At 40.5% G+C, this 21,737-nt stretch overlaps 1 long non-coding RNA gene across 1 annotated transcript; it reads right to left on the minus strand.

The window, feature by feature from the left end:
* Window positions 1-1,185: 1,185 nt before the first annotated feature.
* On the minus strand, window positions 1,186-15,858 carry LOC142841746 (uncharacterized). Its single transcript, XR_012909087.1, has 3 exons — window positions 15,749-15,858; window positions 13,065-13,123; window positions 1,186-1,634 (listed from the first exon to the last, which is right to left on the minus strand). It is a non-coding gene; the product is annotated as an uncharacterized LOC142841746 (long non-coding RNA).
* Window positions 15,859-21,737: the final 5,879 nt, after the last annotated feature.

A 21,737-nucleotide genomic window follows, 5' to 3' on the forward strand; every position in this document is an offset into this window, starting at 1 on the left:
TCTCAGAAAATTAGGAAACCACTTTCCTCAAGACCCAGAAATACCACTTTGGAGTATATATCCAAAGGATGCTCTGCTCAACTATGTTCATAGCAGTTTTGTCATAGCCAGAACCTGGAAACAACCTAAATGCCTTTTGATTGAAGAATGGATAAGGAAAATGTGGTATATTTACACAATGGAATACCACACAGCAGAAAAAAATAACAACAGCTTGAATTTTGCAGGAAAATGGATGGAAATATAAAACATAATTCTGAGTGAGGTAACCCAGACACAGAAAGACAATTATCACATGTGCTCACTCATAGGTGGTTTTTAAACATAAAGCAAAGAAAGCCAGCCTACAAATCACAATCCCAGAGAACTCAGACAACAATGCAGACACTAAGACAGACTTACATAGATCTAATCTACATGGGAAGTAGAAAGTAGAAAAAGACAAGATCTCCTGAGTAAATTGGGAGCATGGGGACCTTGGGGGAGGATTCAGATGGAGGAGAGAGGCAGGGAGGGGAGCAGAAAAAACGTAGAGCTCAATAAATATCAATAAAAATGTATAAAAAAAATCTCATCTGCAACGTTGAAGCAACCAACTGTGGCTAAAGCCTAGAGTAATTGACAGACCATTTTCAGAGGCAGGAAAAATTTCAGAACCATCCAACCCTCTCTTTGCAAGGTTTGACAGCCTTTTTCTTTGTGTCCTCTTATCCAGTCTAGACACCATGCACTTTGTCAGTGGTAGAGGTATGAGCACTTCCTTGCCCAAAGTCCAGTTGTGCCAAGAAAGCAAACTCCAAGTGGAATGTCTTCAGTGCTATTCCCTCAGGAACAGATTGGTGTTGTTAGGAGCAATAATGTTTCACATCAGCAGAACCCTAAATTATTTAAATGCCATGTTCTACAGATCTTTGAAGTGGTTGAATATTACCTATCTATGCAGAATACAATCTCTATGTCTCTAAAGAACCTAATTAATCTGACTATATGTATAAAAAACATGAATAACTATTGACCTATAATACTTAATATCTATATAAAGACTAAGACTTCATATCAGAATATTGAATACTCTGTAAATAACTGTGGAGCAAATAAGGACAATGACCTCAAAATATAAACAATGTATAAATATCTTAACCAGAGGTAGCAATATATAATGTAACCTGATAAATATATCCTAAACTGTATCAATGTACAAAATGACTCAAACAGAACTAGACACATGCATGCATGCATACAATCTGACAACATTACTTTGCATTACTGTACAGATACTGTAAACAAAAATAACAAATATAATTTGAACTTGTGTCAATATACAAGAATTTATACCAATGTAAATTGTCCATAAATAGCTCAGAAGTATTCACTCCATTACTCACTATTATTATTAGTAGTATGAATAAGTTCACACTAAATAACCTATTATCCCATTCAATTTTCCCTATCTTTTTTTCAAGGCGATCTCTGGGCCTACATAATAGCCCCCCCCCAACCCTCTACCTTATACAAGTAATAATCAACCTCTAAATGGTGTTCCCAACCCTGAGGACAAACTTTGTGGGAGAGGAGACATCGTCTTCTAGAATTGCTTCCAGCTGTCATGGGGGCGATGTTCCTTCTATGGTATCCTGTAAAAACACAGTGATGGTTAAGTTTCAAGATTACTGTCTAATATAATTGCAAATGATTTCTGAGTAGTCGATAGGGTTATTCTAAAGTTCTTATTTGGAGTTCTTGGCCAGAACGTTTTGAGAAGGTGCAGCTGGTAACCAAAAACTGGCATCATCATGTCATCTCAACCAGGTGGACCTGGTTGTTGTGGGACCCCATCTTCTTCCTGGAAACTTCAAAGATTATGCAGGAAAAAAGATCTGTAGGAACATCTACTGTTGATTGTGAAAAACTTTAACATATTCATATAGACATATAGTCAATGAAAAATATGATAGAGACAAAATAGGCATGGAGAAAGTAATTTTTTTCCTAAATTCTTTATTATTTCTATCCCATACCAGATGGTTCCTTACATGAGACAGAAACTCTGAATTTTCTTTAAACAACATGCTTGGATTTAGAGAAGGAAGGATAGACATTGTCCAACTCCAAAGCCAGCTGTATATATTTACAAATATATAGAGCATCCAAACGTCCAGGATCTCTTGACATTTTGAAGATATCTATTTTCTTGTAAATGCAAGAACAGAACCCTGTCCCAACCCTATATGAGGTTTCCTTACAACCTGTATGGTTGTCACCTTTGTGAATGAGCTCTCATTTCTCTTTCTCAAGATGTTTCTCTGTTTCAAAGTAAATCTTTATTAATTTTGATGGTATTCATAGTTTTTCTTCTGTGAAAACAAGAGCTAAACCCCTTCCCAATGTAGTATATCTCCTGGTTTCCATTTGTGAGGTCAACGCATCCTTAAAATATATGGGCTGATTTAATTCAGAAGTTTTTTCTATTATCTAATGTCTCTCTGCTGCCATTGTTCCTTTCTCATTAGTGTTAAGAAAATTCAAGGTTAATAAAGCATTATGCAATCTATTTCTTGGAGTATTTTGTATCCCTTTCTGTTTGTTCAGCATATTCTTTATAGTTCGATTTGACCTTTCTATAACTGCCTGAACTATAGGATTGCTTGGTATACCTGCAATATGCTTTATATTATAATAAGCAAAAAAGCATTTCATTTTCTTAGATACATATGCTGGACCATTGTCTGTCTTTTTTTGTGTGGGTATACCCACAACTTCTAATAAATGGGTGATTACTGAATCAGCTTTTTCTGAGCTCAAGGCAGTTGCACATTGAAAGCCTGAATACGTGTCAATGGTGTTGTACACATATTTTAATTTTCCAAATTCTGTAAAGTGGAACACATCCATCTGCCAGATCTAATTCCTTTGAATATCCCCTGGGTTACTCCCTGCAGGTAACAGTATTTGGTTATAGACAGAGCAAGAATGGCACCTCTTTATAATTTCCTTAGCTTGTTGCTATGTAAGAAACTTTTAAACCTTTGCCATTGAAATGATGTTTTTCATGAAATTCTGAGACCTTCAGCATACTTCCAATCAATAATAGATCAATTTCTGCATTATCTTGTGCTAGAGGACCTGGAAGACCCATATGGGTTCGGATGTGTGTTATGTATATAGGATAAAGCCTATTCTTGATTATGTCTTGAACCTGAATAAATAACGAAGTCAATTCTGTATCATCTGGTATAAATTCAGTGGTTTCAATATGCAAGACAACTCTTTCTGCACATTGTGAATCAATAACTATATTGAGAAGTTCTTTAAAATCCCTTAGTACCATGAAAATAGCACATAATTCTGAATTCTGGACAGAATTATAAGGGCTTTGTTCCACCTCACTTAATTCTTCTGATTTGTACCCTGCCTTTCCTGATTTATTTGCATCATTATAGAATGTCAAGGCTCCTGTTATTGGTGTGTTACATATAATTCTAAAACAATATCTTTCCTCTGCATTAAAATTCCTGTAGGGGAAATTCTGGAAGGTAATACGACTAGAATACAATCAAGATTTGGATTCATTCTATCCACATGTGCCTCCTGTAATTTCTCCACAATGATCTTCAATTATTTTCTGCATCAACTGTTAATTCTCTGGGACAATTTAAGTCTTTTTCACCACCTAAGGTTTTGTTTATTATCATATATATATATATATATATATGAATTATTAGATCAGGTATTATCACAACAGCTGGGCATAGACTGGAAATTTCTCCTAATAATCTTTGAAAGTCATTAAGTGTCCGTAATTGGTCTTTCCTAATTTGTGCCTTTTGTGTTCTAATTTTCTGTAAACACATTTTGTAACCTAGGTAATTGACAGAAATTCCTCTTTGATTTTTTTCAGGAGCAATTTGTAATCCCCATTTAGGCAAAACTTTCTTTACTTCTTGAAACATTTTTTCTAAAGTCTCTGCATTTGAATCAGATAACAAAATGTCATCCATGTAATGGTAAATTATAGACTTAGGAAATTGCTTATGTATTATTTCCAATGGCCGACTGACAAAGTATTGGCACAGGGTGGGGCAATTGAGCATTCCCTGTGGGAGGACGGTCCACTGGTATCTCCTAATTGGCTGAGAATTATTATAAGTAGGCACTGTGAAGGAAAGTTTTTCTCTGTCCTTTTCTTGTAAAGGTATAGTGAAGAAACAATCCTTTATCTATGAGAGACCATCCATTTGGTAACAGAGAAGGCAGAGGAATTCCCGATTGTAGAGGGTCCATAGGTTGAATTACCTTGTTAACAGCTCTTAGATCTGTCACCATTCTCCATTTTCCAGATTTCTATTAAACAACAAATACAGGAGAATTCCAAGGGCTGGTTGATTCTTCAATATGGTGAGCATCTAGTTGCTCCTGTACCAGCTGTTCCAATGCCTGTAGTTTCTCTTCTGTTAAAGGCCATTGTTTAACCCATATTGGTTTCTCAGTTAACCATTATAAAGGCAGGGCCATTAGTAGCTCTGAAAGTTTGCTAGTTGCTTTGTGTTCTTGTACAGCCTGAATGGCTGATGACCTTTGTCATTAATACCTTACAATATCTTCCCCAGAAACATAAGTGTTTGGGACTGCAGGAATGTTAACCTGGATATTCCTTGATGTAATTAGTCATGACCTGTAGAGCCCATAGGTCTACCCCTGATCCTGGAGTTCATCTTGAGGACAGTTTTTGGCCAGCCAGCTAAGACATCCTGTTTGTTCCTGTGCTCCCTCTGCCCCGCCTGGTGATTAGATATAGGACACTGTTTAGTCCATCTTGGGTGTAGCAATTTTTCATATGCCTGGGGAGAATTCCTTATGCAGCATCTACATATATAAGGATTTTCATAAGCTTGAATAAACGGCATTCGGCTGATCTCCTTTTGAATGACCCAGGTCTCTTGTGTATTCTTTCAATCTCCAGGCCCTTGCCCAGCTCATGTATGGTACAATGGCATGTGAACTGTACTGAGAAAGTAATGCAGGTGTTACAGTTGGAGAACCACCAGCGTGATCAGGAGTTACAGTTGGAGGCCATTCAGAGAGTTTGGGAAGTAGGGGACCCCTGAGAGATCACCCTCAGATGCTGGCCAACAGGTAAGAAATTGGTGAGGGTGAATTTAAAATGGGTGCTAATCATTCAATAATGATGGGCCAATTGATAGTTCTTTTAGAGAAGCAAGGCAAGGAAGGCACCGACCGGTATTAAAACTAGACAGTATAAGAGATCTTTAAGACAGTTTTCTTTTGTGTTGTAGAACTTTAAGACAATTATGAAGCCATTTCTGACAATTCTCAGTACTTCCCCTCCTCCCCTGGGAACCAAGGACATAAAAGCTATGCATGCACGTACTGAGATGTTGGGAACTTTCCATCCCCCTGAATAGGGACAAGATAACCCTTCGGTGTTGACTCAGTTACGGATGTTTTCACTTAGTCCCTGGGAAGGGGCAAAGTGACCCCCAGAAATTTCCCCTTACTTCATCTGATCTGGCAACCACGCTCCAGCCAATTATTGTTAATAGCCTTTTTGAATAAGCCAATCATAATAGTTAAAGAACAACCCCCAGACACCTCTTCCTTCTGTGGTTTTTCCCTTTAAAAATATCCTGTACCAGACATCAGGGCTTGTAGCCTCCTGACTGCTGGAAGACCCTGTCATGACAGAATTAATAAAATCCTCATGCTTTTACATCAGCTGTGATATGAAAGATGGTCTCTTGGGGTGACTCCTCCTCCTCAGTGATTGGACACTAGGGTCCAACAGTGTAGGGTAGTTTATTGCCTAATTTTTTGAGAAAGTTTAGTCTCTGGTTTCTACAAGCAGGAGGCTTTAATATTTATGATTGGGAACAAGTAAAAGTAAAAGAGAAATTAGAGTATTTGACCAAAACCTTTGAGGAGATTCAGGATGTAGAATCTGAGAGTTCTATTAAAAGTTTTGAGGAGTAGGAAGTTAAGATTACTAAAAGGGATACAGAAGAGGAAGAAGAAATTTTAGAAAACATTGCACTGATAAAAAAAGAAGTTAGGAAAAGGAGAAAGGAAGGGAACAAACAAAGATGTCTCCATGAGACCTACAGCACAAAATTCATTCCTTGCCACTTCAAATCCTTTTGCTGCTGCTTCCACCCCTATAGACTTAGAGGTGGAAATCTGAGAGATCCAAAATGGACTAAATAATCTAAGTAGAGAAAGGCAAACGTATCCTGTTGTGAAAGTTATTGATCAGCAAAGACAGAGGATCAGGCAGCATAACCCCCTGGCCTTTAAGGACATTAAGCAACTAAAAGAAGCAGTTATGGCCTATAAAACTCATGCTTTCTTCACTGTGGCTTTAATGGAATCCTTTGCAGAACTCAACCTTATACCCAGTGACTGGATGCAGCTTTGCGGGTCTTGTCTTTCTGGGTGAGATTATTTGTTATGGAGAGGCGAAATGCAGAAAAAGTGCAAAAATACCACACTGTGTAATGTCACTGCTGGTTTCCCCCAGCATACCTTTGACATGTTAACTGGTGCAGGATGCTCTGCTAGCTTAGCAGCACGGATTGCTTATGACCCTGCTGTTTATGCTCAGATAGCTGCCATGGACATTAAAGCTTGGAAAACTTTACCTAACAAGGGAGCAGGGCAAGAACTGTCTAAGGTCCTTCAAGGACTTCCAGAATCTTATTCTGAATTTGTTCACTGCCTATTACAGCTGGGAAGTTGCAATTTGGGGGATGTGGACTCAGCTATGCCTGTCATAAAGCAATTGGCCTATGAAAATGCTAACAAATACTGTCAAGAAGCTCTATGCCCCCATAGAAATAAGAGCTTAAATAACTTTATCCGGTTATACAGGGATAGTGATGGCACTCACAGGATGGGTCAAGTAATTGTTTCTGCCCTTAGGGAGAGTCAAGGTGGAGCTAGATCAAGGAATTGTTTTCAATGTGGAAGATAGGGATACATAAAAAGGAATTGCCATGTGGGTAAAGGGATGGTTAATTAGCCCAGGAAAAAAGCCAGGTGTGGTGGTGCATGCCTTTAATCCCAGCACTTGAGGAGACAGAGGCTGGCAAATCTCTGTGAGTTCAAAGCCAGCCTGATCTACAAAATAAGTTCCAGAAATAGCTAGAGGCAGGATGCATGGTGCCATCCACTTCTCCCTGGAATACTCCTATCTTTGTATTAAAAAAAATCTGGTAAATGGAGGCTGCTGCAAGATCTTAGAGCAGTAAATGATTATATGGAAATAATGGGGGCAACACAACCTTGGTTGCCTCAGCCTGTGGGTATTCCCGCAGGATGCTATCTTTTAGTTATTGACCTAAAAGATTGTTTTTTCACCATTACTTTGCATAAAAAAACCACTGACAATGGGCCAGCCTACATAAGCACTGGCTTTGCTAAATTTTGTTCTAACTTCTCTATTTCTCATAAAACAAAAGTATCTTATAATCCTCAAGGACAAGCTATAGTGGATCAAGCGTATCATACGCTCAAAGTCTATTTGCATAAAACAAAAAAGGGGGACTATGGTTCCACCCCCAGAGACCATTTGTCTTTTATTTTATACATTTTAAATTTTTTGACTGTTGATGCTCAATCTCATACGGCTGCTGACCAGCATTGGCAGTCAGTTTCTTCTGGGATGCCTCATGTCAAATGGAAGAATCTAACAGATGGCACTTGGTGTGGTCTGGATCCTGTAGTGGTGTGGGAAAGAGGGGCTGTTTGTGTTTTCCCACAAGATGCTGACAGTCCAATATGGATACCTGAGTGCCTGGTGCGTGCTGTGGATTTTCTTGTCCAAAAGCCTAAAGACAGGACAGAGCCAAGAGATCAATAGACACTGGCTTGTTAACTGAAGAGTTACTGGTATCCTGAGGAGCTGGCTGTGGTGGTCTGAGTGCCAAGGATTGTTCCTCTACCTATCAACCCATCCCATGATAATGGCAGTCATTGTTGTGGCTGCTAGAGTGGATATGGCTGCTGGATTTTCCATTAGTCAGTCGGTTGCTTCTGCTAGCACAATGGATACCTTATCAGGGAAGGTTGCAAATGCCTTGGCCACTCAAATTGAGCTATATTTACAAATGAATATTGCAGTTAACTATGCAATTGATTTTGGTTAAAGATCACTGCTAGGTTGTACAGTTATAGGCTTACTGCTATTATTCACGGACCCTGGAGTAAACAATTTACAAACTGGCTCTTAATATTCTTCTAGTTAACTATACCAGGGCTCCTCCTACCAGCACTGAGACCTTACTTAAAGGGCTCCAATTTACAGACAGACTCATTAAGGATTGAGCAGGCATAGCCTCCTTATGGAGGCTATATATAGGCTAAATACAGTGCTTATATGTGCTGAAGCATCATCTTCATGTTTTCATGGTGCCAGAGCCAAAAGTAAGCTCAGGTCAATGTCGCCACTTGGCAAGTCCTCTTAGCTATTGCCCCGGAGGACCTTTCAGCACAAATCTGGCTGAACTCGGTGGTGACTAGTGAGCCAATGACGGATAAGGTATTTGGGGGGCTGCCCCAACCTAAGACAGAAAATGTGTTTTGACCTGGACGCTTTCCCATGATTGGTAAGGGGTATTGCCTGACGTCTAATGCCACCTAAGACAGGCCTAGTCATATAATTTATATTAAAGGAGGACCTGTAGGGCCCATGGGTCTACCCCTGCTCCTGGGGTTCATCTTGAGGACAGTTTCTGGCCAGCCAGCTAAAACATCCTGTTTGTTCCTGTGCTCCCTCTGCCCCACCTGGTGATTAGCTATAGGGCATTGTTTACTACATCTTGGGTGTGGCAATTTTCCTCCTGCCTAGGGGGAATTCTTTGTGCAGCATCTAGGTATATAATGGTTTTCCTAATCTTGAATAAACAGCATTTGGCTGATCTCCTTTTGAATGACACAGGTCTCTTGTGTGTTCTTTCAATCTCCAGGCCCCTGCCCAGCTCGCATATGGTATAGTGGTGCATGAACTGTACCAAGAGTAACTCAGGCACAGGTGTTACAATGACCCCATAAATTCGCTGCAATATTTGCTACATATGACCTCAGCCTTCCTTTCTATCCTTCTGGCCCTATGCATTAAACCCATCTTGTGCTTTGTTTCACTTGAGATAGGGTTCCAATTCCTATGAATTGAACATCTGCCTCTTGAAGAGGCCAATTTGGATGCCAAGATTCTGGAGTAATGATACTCATGTCCACACCTGTATCTATCAATCCCACAATTACAATGCCATTTATATGTAACCTTAGTTTTGGTCTTTGATCATTTATAAAAGTCTGTCAAATATGTGTTTCCTATTTCCTACTGGAGTTTTTGATTCATCCTCCATGTCTATTCCATCATCCAGACCCGGATGGTTTTTACAGTAGGCACTGGATTTTTAAATTTTCCGGGTGAGACATGTTCTCCACAGTGACTGAGAATGACTAGACCACGTTTGACTTGTGGGCCTGCTAGAGGCCCACCAAGGAGTTTTCTGATGGTATCGGGTTGCCTTATCTGTCTTTTGTCAACCTATATTCATTGGTCCAATGTCAGTCTTTGCCACACCTTCTACATACACCTGAAGCCTGAGTCCTCCTATTCTTGCCATTTCTGATGAGACATTATTCCTAGGAAACCATTGTCTACAATCCCTTCTCAGATGTCCTATTTTACCAGAATTAAAACATTTGGCATTTTGGTGTCTCCTCATACCATCGGAAATCACTTCTCCTACCTAAGTTTCAGCACTATAGTCAAATGTCTCAACATTCATTGTATGCAAGATACATTCATCTATTGGTGCTGATATAACCTTTAAAGACCCAGGGATCTTTTTGTATTTTAAGTTGGCATTTTCAAAAGTCAAAGATTCAATATGTGCATGCCTAGCTTCTGGATCTGTTACTAAGTCTCAGTTTGTCTTTGTAAAAAGTCACTGAAGGGTTCTCTCTGTTTAACCCAAATATTCCTGAATCCTATCTCAAGCATTTAAAGTTGCTGTGCTACATAGGGACAAGGTGCATTCGACGTAGATTCTGGTCCTGAGGATCAGAGTAATGTCCCTTGCCAAGAATTTGATCTTAGGGAAACCTCAAGTCCTTTTGCTTTTCCCTGTTGCTTGAAAATTTTTGCTGCTTCTCTCCAATAATTTTTGCCTCTTCTCTCCAATAACATTTCCAAAACAGATGATGTCTGTCTTCTAGGACTGCTGAGATTAATTGAAGCCAATTGTGTGGGGTAGCTTTATTGCCTGGGGCCCACATTTTCACCATTTCCCTAACAAATGATGAATGCAATACATAAGCCACTATTGCTTGTTTAATTTCTTTTAGATCACTCACACATATAGGTTTCCATGTATATTCTTTGACTATCTTGGGGTACTTTGTGCCAGATGATCTTTCCAAGTTCTAACTAGATAGACAGTTAGAATTCTGGATAAGTCATCCCGGAGTTTGGCATGCACTGATGAGGCTAAATCCTATCCTTGTACCTTCTGTCCCTGCTCATCAATTTTGATAAATTCCTCAATTTTTCAAATCTTTTTATCATTGCCTTCTATAAAGTCTGGATCTCCTGTCTGGTATTCTGTTCGAATGCTCTCACTGAGGATTCCAAGGTATGAAGTTTGTCCAGTAAAGATAACGTCTCATCCTTGGACATAATTTTGATGGTGTACATATTACCTTCCTGGAAAGACACCCTATCTGCCAATCTATTATAACTGTTCAACAGATTCTGATTATTATATTCAACAGCATGAATTCTCTTAGACAGTGTCTCAGTACCCTCCATCACTGACTGAGTTTTGTTCATCAAATTGGTTGTATCCTTCTCCAGAGTGCTGATTTTTCCCTTTTATCTGATTGTTATCAGTCTGTAAAGACCGTATCATTTCTAAAAGTACCTCATTCTTTTTTTTTTTTTTTTTTTGATTTTCGTGACAGGGTTTCTCTGTAGCTTTTGGTTCCTGTCCTGGAACTAGCTCTGTAGACCAGGCTGGCCTTGAACTCACAGAGATCCGCCTGCCTCTGCCTCCCGAGTACTGGGATTAAAGGCGTGCGCCACCACCGCCCAGCAAGTGCCTCATTCTTGTCTCTATTATTAAACCATTTTTAATGAGACCATATGAAAAGCAAAGCTAATCCCTAGAATCTAATAAAGGGATGTAGGAGGAAAATCACAGAAGCCTTGCAGGATACTATCCATAGTATAAGTTTAAAAAGCTATGGAATTCTTGGATCATTAAATAATCAGTCATTTTAACCTTATAAATCTCACCTGTTGTAAGGTGATTATAGTGAGTTGGAGTAGGTGCAATAACCGTTAACAGCCAGTAGGTGTCACAGTTGTAGCCTGGATGGAGAGGAAGTGGCCTATAGAGGGCCACAATGTGGCTGTGAATCAAAAGCTGCCAGCTGCAGTTGCAGGCGGGGAGGGTCAGTGCCAAAATGCACCACGTGGCTGCCGTTCTGCCGCGGGGGTCCTGAAAAGGGGGTGTACTGGTCTTCACGACCCACGATTTGGGTGTCAGATGTTACTGGAAATGGGAGATGAGGACGCGAGTCAAAGAATCCCAAGCTAAGTCCAAAAGATTCCAATTATATTTCCTTAGTATAAGGGGCAAACTCATGGAAAAGGAACAAGAAGTCCAACCTCATGTGTTTAATGAAGGAACCAGGGGGAGAGAGAGAGAGTTCTGGGTGGGCTGGCGGTTTTTCTCTGGATACCCAAAAGTTCACGCCCTAACCTGCTCCAGCATCTTAAAGGTTATTGGCTGAAGGAGGTTCCCCATCAGTTGAGGCATTCTTAAAATATCCAGGCTGGTTTATTTCAGCAGTCTTTTCAATCGCATGTCTTTTAGCAGTTGTTGTTTGCTTACCAACAGTCAAAAAATTCAAAATCAACACAATACTATATAGGATCCAGACTCCCTGTATAATTCCCATTGTTACATGGCTTTTTTCTTTTATATTACCTTTACTTCTTTATAGACTTTATTATTTTAAAACTATTTCTTTCTTTCTGAGGCCGTCTATGCCCTTTTTTCTTTCTTAAGCCTACACATATTGTGAAAGACACTGGAACCTGCTTAGAGGGTTTTTTTTTCCATCTGAACCTCTTTTTACTATGTATCTTTTAGCCTTTTTGGCCATATGAGCAAATTTTAAACTACTAAGCTACAGTGGGTCCCATGAAAGGCTCTATCAGCTGGCTGGCTCTGCCCATTTTTAGGTTCATGAGAGGGAAGCAAGTCAGAGGGGCATTTGACCAGGAACTGCATCCAACCCCCCAACTGTAGAATGCTAGTGCCCTGCATGGTGGATCTGTTGTATGGCAGAATTTCTTAAAGGAGACGTATCTTTTTTCTTCCTTATTTTTTCAGCTCTCTCAAACCTTAAGAATATTCAAGTTTCACATTTATATGCTAAAATGAAGGTTTTTTTTTTCAGTTGGTTCTTGGATCTTTGGCTCTTTGAGGCGCTGCCACCCAGTCCCCCCCCCCCGCAAAAAAAAATACATCTAGACTTCTTTCTTATGAATGCCCAGCCTTAGCTTGGCTTGTTTCTAGACAGCTTTTCTTAAGTTATTCCATCTACCTTTTGCCTCTGGACTTTTATCTTTCTCTATTTTATATGCCTTTCTTTCCTTCTTACTCTGTAGACATTTCCTTCTGACTGTGTAGCTGGGTGGCTGACCCCTTGCATCCTCCTTTCCTCCTTTTCTCATTCCTTGATCCTCCCAGATTTCTCATCCTATTTGTTCTCTCTGCCTGCCAGCCCCACCTATCCTTCCTCCTGCCTTGGTATTGGCTGTTCAGCTATTTATTAAACCAATCAGGCATTTTAGACAAGTAAGGTAACACAGCTTCACAGAGTTAAACAAATGCAACATAAAAGAATGCAACACATTTTTGCATTATTAAACAAATGTTCCAGAGTATAAATAAATGTAACACATCTTTAATCAATAATCCACAATATAACTTAATGTCAATAAGAATTAATCCCAGTATAGTGGCACATACCTAGAATTTTAGTCACTCAAAGAACTTGGGCCACTTGGGTTGTAAAACCAGACATCCATCTCAAAACAAAACAGAAGAGAATTAGTAATAATTAGCATAAATAGTAACTTATCTTTACCATATAATTCATCTTTAACTTATAGGCTAATTTATGTTTTAAGTCAAATGCAACTGTATATTCAATGTGTGTTAAACCTTGACAGCTACCCACATACTAGGAGCCTACATAAAAAAGGAAAATGTCACTTTCCTTCCTAAAGTTAATAATTTTTATTTTACAGACCTTGGGTTTTAGGAACTTAGTAGACATTAAGGTCAATATAATTGGGGGGAAAATGTCTAACATGATATATATTCATGTATTTATTTATTTGAGATAGGATCTTACTATGTAGCCCTGGCTAACCTGGAGTTTACTATGTAGTACTGAATCAACTGGCCTAACAGAAAGATGGAATGGTCACAGTTACCATGCCAGTTAAGTATCAGCAGCCTGGAGGGCCAAGGCAGCATCTTAAGAAGGCAGTGTATGCTTTGAATCAGCATCCAATACAGGATACACTTTCTCCCATAGCCAGGATCTGGAACCAAGGGATGGAAAAAAGAATGGTTCTACTCATTATTACCCTTAGTAACCCACTAGAAAAATTTTTGCTCCCTATTCTCATGACCTTAAATTCTGTTAGCCTAGAAGTTTTTGTTGAGGGGGTGTGTCCTTGTCAGGAGCCACAACAAACATTCCAATGAAGTGGATGTTCAGACGTCCCCTTGGCCACTTTAGACTTCTGATGATGCCCTTAAGCCAACCAGTTAAAAAAGGAATAACAATGTTAGGAGGGGTGATTGATCCAGATTACCAAGGGGATATTAGATTGTTTCTCTACAATTGAGGTAAGGAAGATGATGTCTGCAGTGCAGGAGATCCTTTAGGGCATCTGTTGGTGCTACCACATCCTGTGATTAAATTCAATGGGAAACTACAACAGCTTAATCCAGGCAGGGTGACAAAGGGTACAGACATGTCAGGAATGAAGGTATGGGTCAGTCATCCAGGAAAAGAGCCAAGAGCTTCTGAGGTACTTGCTGAGGGTGGAGGAAATACAGAATGCATAGTAGAGAAAGGTAGCTATCAATACCAGCTAGGGCCAGGAACTAGGATTATAACTGTCACGAACATTTCTGTCATGTTTTGCTAAGGATGTGTGGTACAGATATTTGTGTTTTCTTTCCTTGATTTCTTTATCATTTGAAGTAACATCAGTTAAGAGAGTATCAGTGGTTCATACACATATTTAGGCTTTGAGACACTATTCTAAAATATAAAATGTGTTTAGAGTTGTACATGGGACAGTTACAGCATACCAGATATACTTATGACCTGGTTATTATTTTCATTTAGAAATTAAGCACAGCATAAGAAGATATGATTGTGTGTCAAGTTGACAAGGGGAGAATTTGTGATGGCTGTTCTTGACTATATTTAGAATAAACTAAAACCCTAAACTGATAAGTAAACCTGTAAGGAATTTTTCTTGATTGGATCATTGGGGATATGAAAACCCATCTTAAATCTGGGCCACACCTTCGGGTAGTAGCCTATATAAAGGACGTAGAAGCATTTCCTCTTTGTCAGCTTGCCCTCACTCTCACTGGCAAGTTTATTTCTCCACTGGCATTAGAGCCTACTTCTTTGGGATTCTGACATATACTAAGGGCTGTAACTGGTCCCCAGACCTTAGTAGGCCCCAGACCTTAGCACAACTGACTCCATTATGGAAGTGTCATTGAGGCTTTAAAACTCAGTACCACCTGTCAAAATTAAAACTAAGGTCTAATCCATTAAAGTTCATAGTTCTGTGAAAGTCTCTAAATGTACTAACCTTGCTTTTTGGCGTCTGTAGCTCTGCTTCTAGCTAACTGTTCTTGTTCATTAAAGTATGTCAACTTGAAACATGGTTTTATGCTTAAAAGTTCACCCTGAGAAAGGCTCGGGGCTACACTGTGATCCTGAACACCCAATGTAGTCACTGGACAGCTACTAAAAACTTTCTGTTAGCTTAAATCCATGTCCAAGCAGTCTTCTCTGGTGGAGTTTTCTTGTCCTGACCACCTGTTCCCAAATAATTACTCAGAGGCTGAATATGAATTATAAATGCTTGGCCAATAGCTAAGATTTACTACTAATTAGCTCTTACATTTTTAGTTAACCCATATTCCTTATTTATGCTCTGCCACGTGGCAGTACCTTTATTAGCATGGCATGTTCATCTCCTGTTCCCTCTGTGCCTAGCTGGCAACTCCTCTGACTACACCCTTCTTCCTCCCAGCATTCTCCTAGTCTGGCTCTCCTGCCTAACTTTATCCTGTTCATCTATTGGTCAGTCACCTTCTTTATTAAACCAATCACAGTGACAAATCTTCACAATGTACAAAAGGATTATTCCACAGTATGTAGATACCCTATAACATTTTCTGGAGATTCAACTGAGATCTCTAGAGACGAAACCTTGAGACACGGGGGAGGAATCTCAGAGCCCCTTAGAGCAGGGAAAAGTGCTTTGGTCTAGGGACTCCTAGGTGGTAGACAACCTAAGTTCTACATCCCCAAGATTCACTTTGATCAATTGCTGTCTAATACTTTAGAGGAGTCTAACACCCCCCCCCCAAATAAATTAGAAAGTTACCTGGTCTGTCACCTCTGGAGCTGAATCTGGCTAAGGTGTCTTCTGTTGGGACACATAAGAGAGGTCCAACACAGTACTGATCCTGTGTCTGGGTTCCACGTGAGATGTCACTGTAGATGAACTTTCTCATTGGGACTGTCAACAAATAGTGACACAGAGACTTATTATTATGTATGAATGTATGATCTATACCTTAGGTTTGTCTCACTAACACTTATAACTTAAATTAACCCATCTCTATTCATCTATGTGTTGCCACATGACCTGCAGCTTTTTCCTCTCCTCCTGCATGTTTTGCTCCCTCTGCATCCAGCTGGTGACTCTCCTTTTTTCTTCTCTCAGACCTATCTGTCCTCAGACATCCCGCCTAACCTCTTTGTGTCTAGCTATTGGGCATTCAGCTCTTTATTAAACCAATCACAGTGATGTATCTTCACATAGTGTAAAGGAATATACCAAAACACATCATTGTATCCCTCTGTCTGTTCAGGTGTATGAATGTACTGTGGCTACCTCTGCTTGTGTTTACTCTCTCTCTCTCTCTCTCTCTCTCTCTCTCTCTCTCTCTCTCTCTTTCTCTCTCTCTCTCTCTCTCTATATATATATATATGTGTGTGTGTGTGTGTGTATACACACATATATATGTATATATGTGTATATATAAACATATATATATACATACATACACACACATATGTGTGTGTGTGTGTTTCTGTCAATTCTGCTTCCCTGTATCCAGTGGCTTTCTCTACTGTGAGACACTCCCTCCCCCCAGTGTAAGACCTGTGTTCCCTCCTGTTGGGAAGCCGAATCCTTTTGGCTCTGCTAGGTTGCCCAGAGAGAACAAAATAAAACAAAGCTCTGCGTGTTCTGCGTGCTCTGCTTACGGAGTGCTCACTTGTTTCATCACTTGACTCTCTTGCTCAGGGTCAGGGTTGGTTCTGACCCCCAGGTGGAAGTGATGAAGGGCCAGGCCTGTCATTCTGAGGGTACTTTGCCATCTAAGCAGAATGTACACAAGGAGAGGGAAATAGATCCCCCAAGGCACACATTCCCTCCTAAGAAGTCCCAAGGAAGGGGAACAGTTCCCCTGGGCTGAGTCCAAAGGACAAAAGAAAGTTTCACTCCTTCCGCTTTCATGTTTGATGTCTCCATTTGAACCAGTAATCTGGATCATTGAAAAACTCAAAACTCACCATTCTCTAAAAAAAAAGGGCGGGGGGGGCGGAAATCACCCCTAGGCTGGGCAAGGGGATCACTGCTAGACAATGCAGTCTGGATAGAATACCCTTCAATACAGATAGGGTCTTTTTTAGAAGGATTAAAGACAGCTGCTAAAAATGTCCTTTGTCAGCCAGTTGAATCCCAGATATTAAAAATGTTATAAAAGATGAAAACTTTAAAGGTATAAGTAGATCCCAGTTACTTGAGGTAGCTCAAAAGATATTTAACAACAGATTGGGATGAGGCCTTTTGTACAAATCGAGAGTCACCATCACCTTCTGATTATGAGGTGCAGTTAGACTTACAGATAGCCAGCAAAATTTTGGTGTCTTACCTTCTGTCAGAAGAATATCTGTTAAGGAGAATCCCACACACCTCCTTGTGCCTTAGACAGAAGCAAAGCCAAACATCCCAAGAGACTTTCCTTCCAAAAACTTCTCAGTTTTCTCATTGTCCCTATTTGGAGGACTACAAAATCACAGCCAAGCAACCAGACCCATGTAGCAGGTATTTCTTAGGCTCACCATGTTAGGGGAGTATTGTTTTTTGTTGTTGTTGTTTTGTTTTGTTCTGTTATTTTAAAGAAGACTTTATTTGTTTATTATATATACAGTGTCTGCTTGTATGCCTACAGGCCATAAGAGGGCACCAGATCTCATTACAGATAGTTGTGAGTCATCATGGTTACTGGAAATTGAACTCAGGACCTGTGGAAGAACAGATAGTGCTCTTAACCTCTGAGCCATCTCTCCAGCCCCTATTGTTTCATCTTTTAACATCAATCCAACATTCTGAATTAGATTTCATATCAAATCACTGATGTGCTGATTAATCGATTCCAAAAGCCAGATGTCAAACTCTTCAAGAATTTTGTAAGTGGATGAGAGATAAAGCTATTATTAAAGCTTGAATTGTATAAAAAAAAAGAAGAATGTCTGTTGTAGAATAATCTTTTTATACATTGTCAAGATGTGTCACTTGGATTGGTTTAATAAAACGCTGAGCAGCCAATAGCTAGGCAAGATTTTCGGGGGAAGAGAGGAGGCTAAGCAGAAGGTGGGAACACCAGGGAGGTGCAGAGCAAACAGGATGGGCACTACAGAGATGAGATAATAAAGTCATGAGGTAGAAAACAAATAAATAAAAATGGGCTAATTGAAGTTATAAGAGCTAGTTAGAAAGAAGCCTAGCTAAGACTGAGCTTTCATAATTAATGAGTTTCAACATCATGCTTTGGGAGCTGGCAGCTGGGACAAAGAAAGATTGACTACGAATGATGCCCAATGTCGGGCCATGTATATCTACATAGGACCTGAGAAAGTTAAGAGAAGTTCTGGACACAGAGCTGGATGTAGCTTCCTACTCCTGCAGTCTCTCAGGCAGGCTTGTGCTTGGCGGCATACAGAGGTGCATCTAGCAGCTGCTCCCTGTGGGCTGGAGCCTGGCATCAGCACCGCGTGCCGGTGCTGTGCGCTAAGTTGAGCTGCACAGATGGTTGATATAGCAGTTTACAGTGTGTCTCATGTGATCCTAGGATGCTCCAAGTGCTCAGGGAAGACAGATCCAGACAGGGAAAAAAAACCACTAAAGAGGTCTAAAAATGTGCATAGGCTTAAGAACGAAAAGAAGAGGAGTAAAGACAGTCATAGAAAATGTAAATCATTTATAAATAATAAAAAAGCCACGTAGAGATGGGAAATGCACAGGTAGTCTGGATCCTGCATGGTATTGTATTGACTTTAAATTTTTTCAATGCTGATGAGTGAATAATAGCTGCCGAGAGACATTGGATTAGAAAAACGACTAAGTTAGACCAACCTGTATGTTTTTAAAATGTCTTGACTTCAAAATCGAAGTAAAAACTATGTTGTGTTGGGGAAAAGGTTATGGTTTTGTTTCCACACAAAACCAAAAGCTGTGAACTCATTCAAGGTTGATAGAGATCAGATTTGATTGGGGGAAATCCCCCAAAAATCCTGGCTGCAGACATAGAGAAATAACCCCCAAACTACAAGGCAGGTGACATATATTTTACTTGCTCAAATATAAAACAAAAAAATCATCTTAGGCTGCCTGTGTGCAACGCACTGTACATACTTGTGTTAATGCAGATATGTATGCTACCTTTGAAAATTCATGTGTTTTCAGAACAAGGAGGCCAGACACCAATGAAAATGGGTGGTCAGGGTAATCCAGCCTCGCAGAGTGCCTCTGATGCAGTTTCCCATGACACGGTTGAGGCCCTCCTCTGAGGAGCACCAGAACACTGCCTGTCTAATGACCGTGCGACCCAGTACCAGGTCATACTCCAGAACCACCCTCAAGTCTGAATGGGGTTATCCTCTTCCTGATGATCCAAGTGCTCATCCATGACTGCCAAGAGATGAAGGATGAAAGCAGGAACGTGGGAGCTACAGTAGTTACTTTAATTGAATTGATTTGGGCCCAAGCCAGGTACCACAGTACAGAGAAAACTGATTGATTTGACCCAGGCTCTCGGATGGGAAAAAAAAAAGGTCACCACCACATACGCAGACTGTTACTATGCTTTTATGATCTTTGGAGAACAAGGGCTTCTCACTGCTGGAAAAAAAGAACACTAGAAAATCTTGGCCTTCCTACAGGCTATTTGGTTTCCCTATGAATTGCTGTCCTCCACTGCCAGGCCTAGCTGTCTAACAAACTATTGATATTCTGATGAAAAACACCTGACTCAGTGCTACCTGAGACTGTGGTTAAGAAAAAAATGGACAGTTCAAACCACAGGTTGATGGAGGACACCAGAGAGAAAGAACATTCTCCCAGAAACAACTGGCAGGACTCTGGTAACCGACCTCCACCAGCCTACTCATCCGGGACCCACACAACTTTCTGAGTTGCTCAGACCAAGGTGTGTTAGTGTGTTATTATGGACAGCCTAGTGTGGGACATCTCAGCCAGATGCCAGCTTTGCGCTCAAGTGAATGCAAAACAGAGAGCCCCTACCCAGGAAGGGTCCAACTGAGAGAGCAACACCCAGAGAACTCTGGGAAACTGACTTCACCAAGATCGGGCCAGCTGCGGGAGGATAAAAGTACTTGTTAGTTTTTATCTTTTATTTATCTTTTTATACTTTTTCCAGGTAGACAGAAGTGTTCCTCACCCAGACTGAAACTGCCCAAATAGTAGCTAAAAAGCTCCTCCAGGAACCGGTCCCTGATTTGGCACCCCCCTCGCAATGGGGACTGACAGTGGAGTAGCTTTCATAGCCCAAACCTCCCCATTAATAGCTAAAGCTTTAGACATCGATTAAAAACTTCATTGTGCATATAAACTTGAGAGTTCTGGGCAGGTTAACAAAAATAAACAGGGCATTAAAGGAAACCCTAATAAAACTCTCCTTAGAGTTCAGCAAAGGATGGATAGGCCTTCCTTTGCTTAGCCTGCTGCACCCCATATAGGGAGGGATTTACCCACTATGAGACTATGTTTGGACGACATCCCCACTGCTTCCCAGGCTCAGAGAGCAGCAGTTGGTAGAATTTCCTTAACCATTCCTTTCTCAAGTCACTACAGGCCCTCCAGTTCTCCACTGAACCATCCGAGAGAGCCAATTGATCTCAGAGTCCACTACCACTTTCCCCTTGTTGGAGTCTGGTGATACCATCTGGGCCAAGCGAGTAGCCACAGGGGCAGGGAAACTCTCCTGGACAGGACTCTACAAGGTGATTCTCTCCACTCCACGGCAGTGAAGGGAGCTGGCATCGCACCACGGTTCCACCACACCCAGGTCAAGAAAGCAGAAGAATTAAGGTTTCATGGGGGCCAGGCCCTTCCATTCCTTGCCCCTCTACCTTCTCCTGAGTCTTGTGTTTTGCACTATAGGTATGAATACAGGGTCATGGTCCAACCCTCACAGCCCCCAGGACTGGACTGGAAACTTGGGAACTAAGGAAAACAGATACAGGAAAGGTTTTAGCTAGTGTGACTACAGACCAGCAACACATATTCCTCCACACACTTCCTCCAACAAGGCCACATCTCCTGGTAGTGCCACTCCCTTTGGGGGGCATCCTTCAATCCACCATAGATTGGTACCAGTCTGTTCTCTTAGTTCCCTGCCTAACTACTCTACTTTCAGCACTGGCTGGGCCTTTAATTCTCATTTTTATTGGATTAACAGCAGGGGCTGCATTTTAAACTATATGATCAATTATATATTCAATAAAATTAATTGACCTCAGGACCAACTCCACCACTTTCAAGCAGGATGAGTCAATTATTTGACTCATTCACTAAGATCAGTGGGGAATGTTACAGGACCCCAGACTTAGAAGGCCCAGAGACCTTAGCACAACTGACTCCATGATGAAAGTACCATTCAGGCTGTAATACGCAGAACATAGACAGCATCACCTACCAAACCTAAAACAAATACCCAATCCATCAAAGTCCATAGTTCTGGGAAAGTGTCTGAATGTACTAACTTGCTTTTTGGCTTCTGTAGTTCTGCTTCTGGCTAACTGTTCTTGTTAGCTGCAGTATGTCAACCCAGGATGTCGTCTTATTTGTAAATTCTCACGGTCAGGGCTACACTAGGATCCTAAACACTCAGTGTAATCACAGGATTTTCTATTGGCTTAAACCCATTTCTAAGCAGTCTTCTCTGGTGGATACCCCCACAGAATTCTTTGCTGTTGGTTTTTTAATTTATTTTTATTTTATTCATTTTTACTTATTTATTTATTTATTTGTTTATTTATTTATTTATTTTGTGCATGCCCTG

This window comes from Microtus pennsylvanicus, chromosome X, assembly GCF_037038515.1.
Source record: "Microtus pennsylvanicus isolate mMicPen1 chromosome X, mMicPen1.hap1, whole genome shotgun sequence".
Classification (NCBI taxonomy): domain Eukaryota; kingdom Metazoa; phylum Chordata; class Mammalia; order Rodentia; family Cricetidae; genus Microtus; species Microtus pennsylvanicus.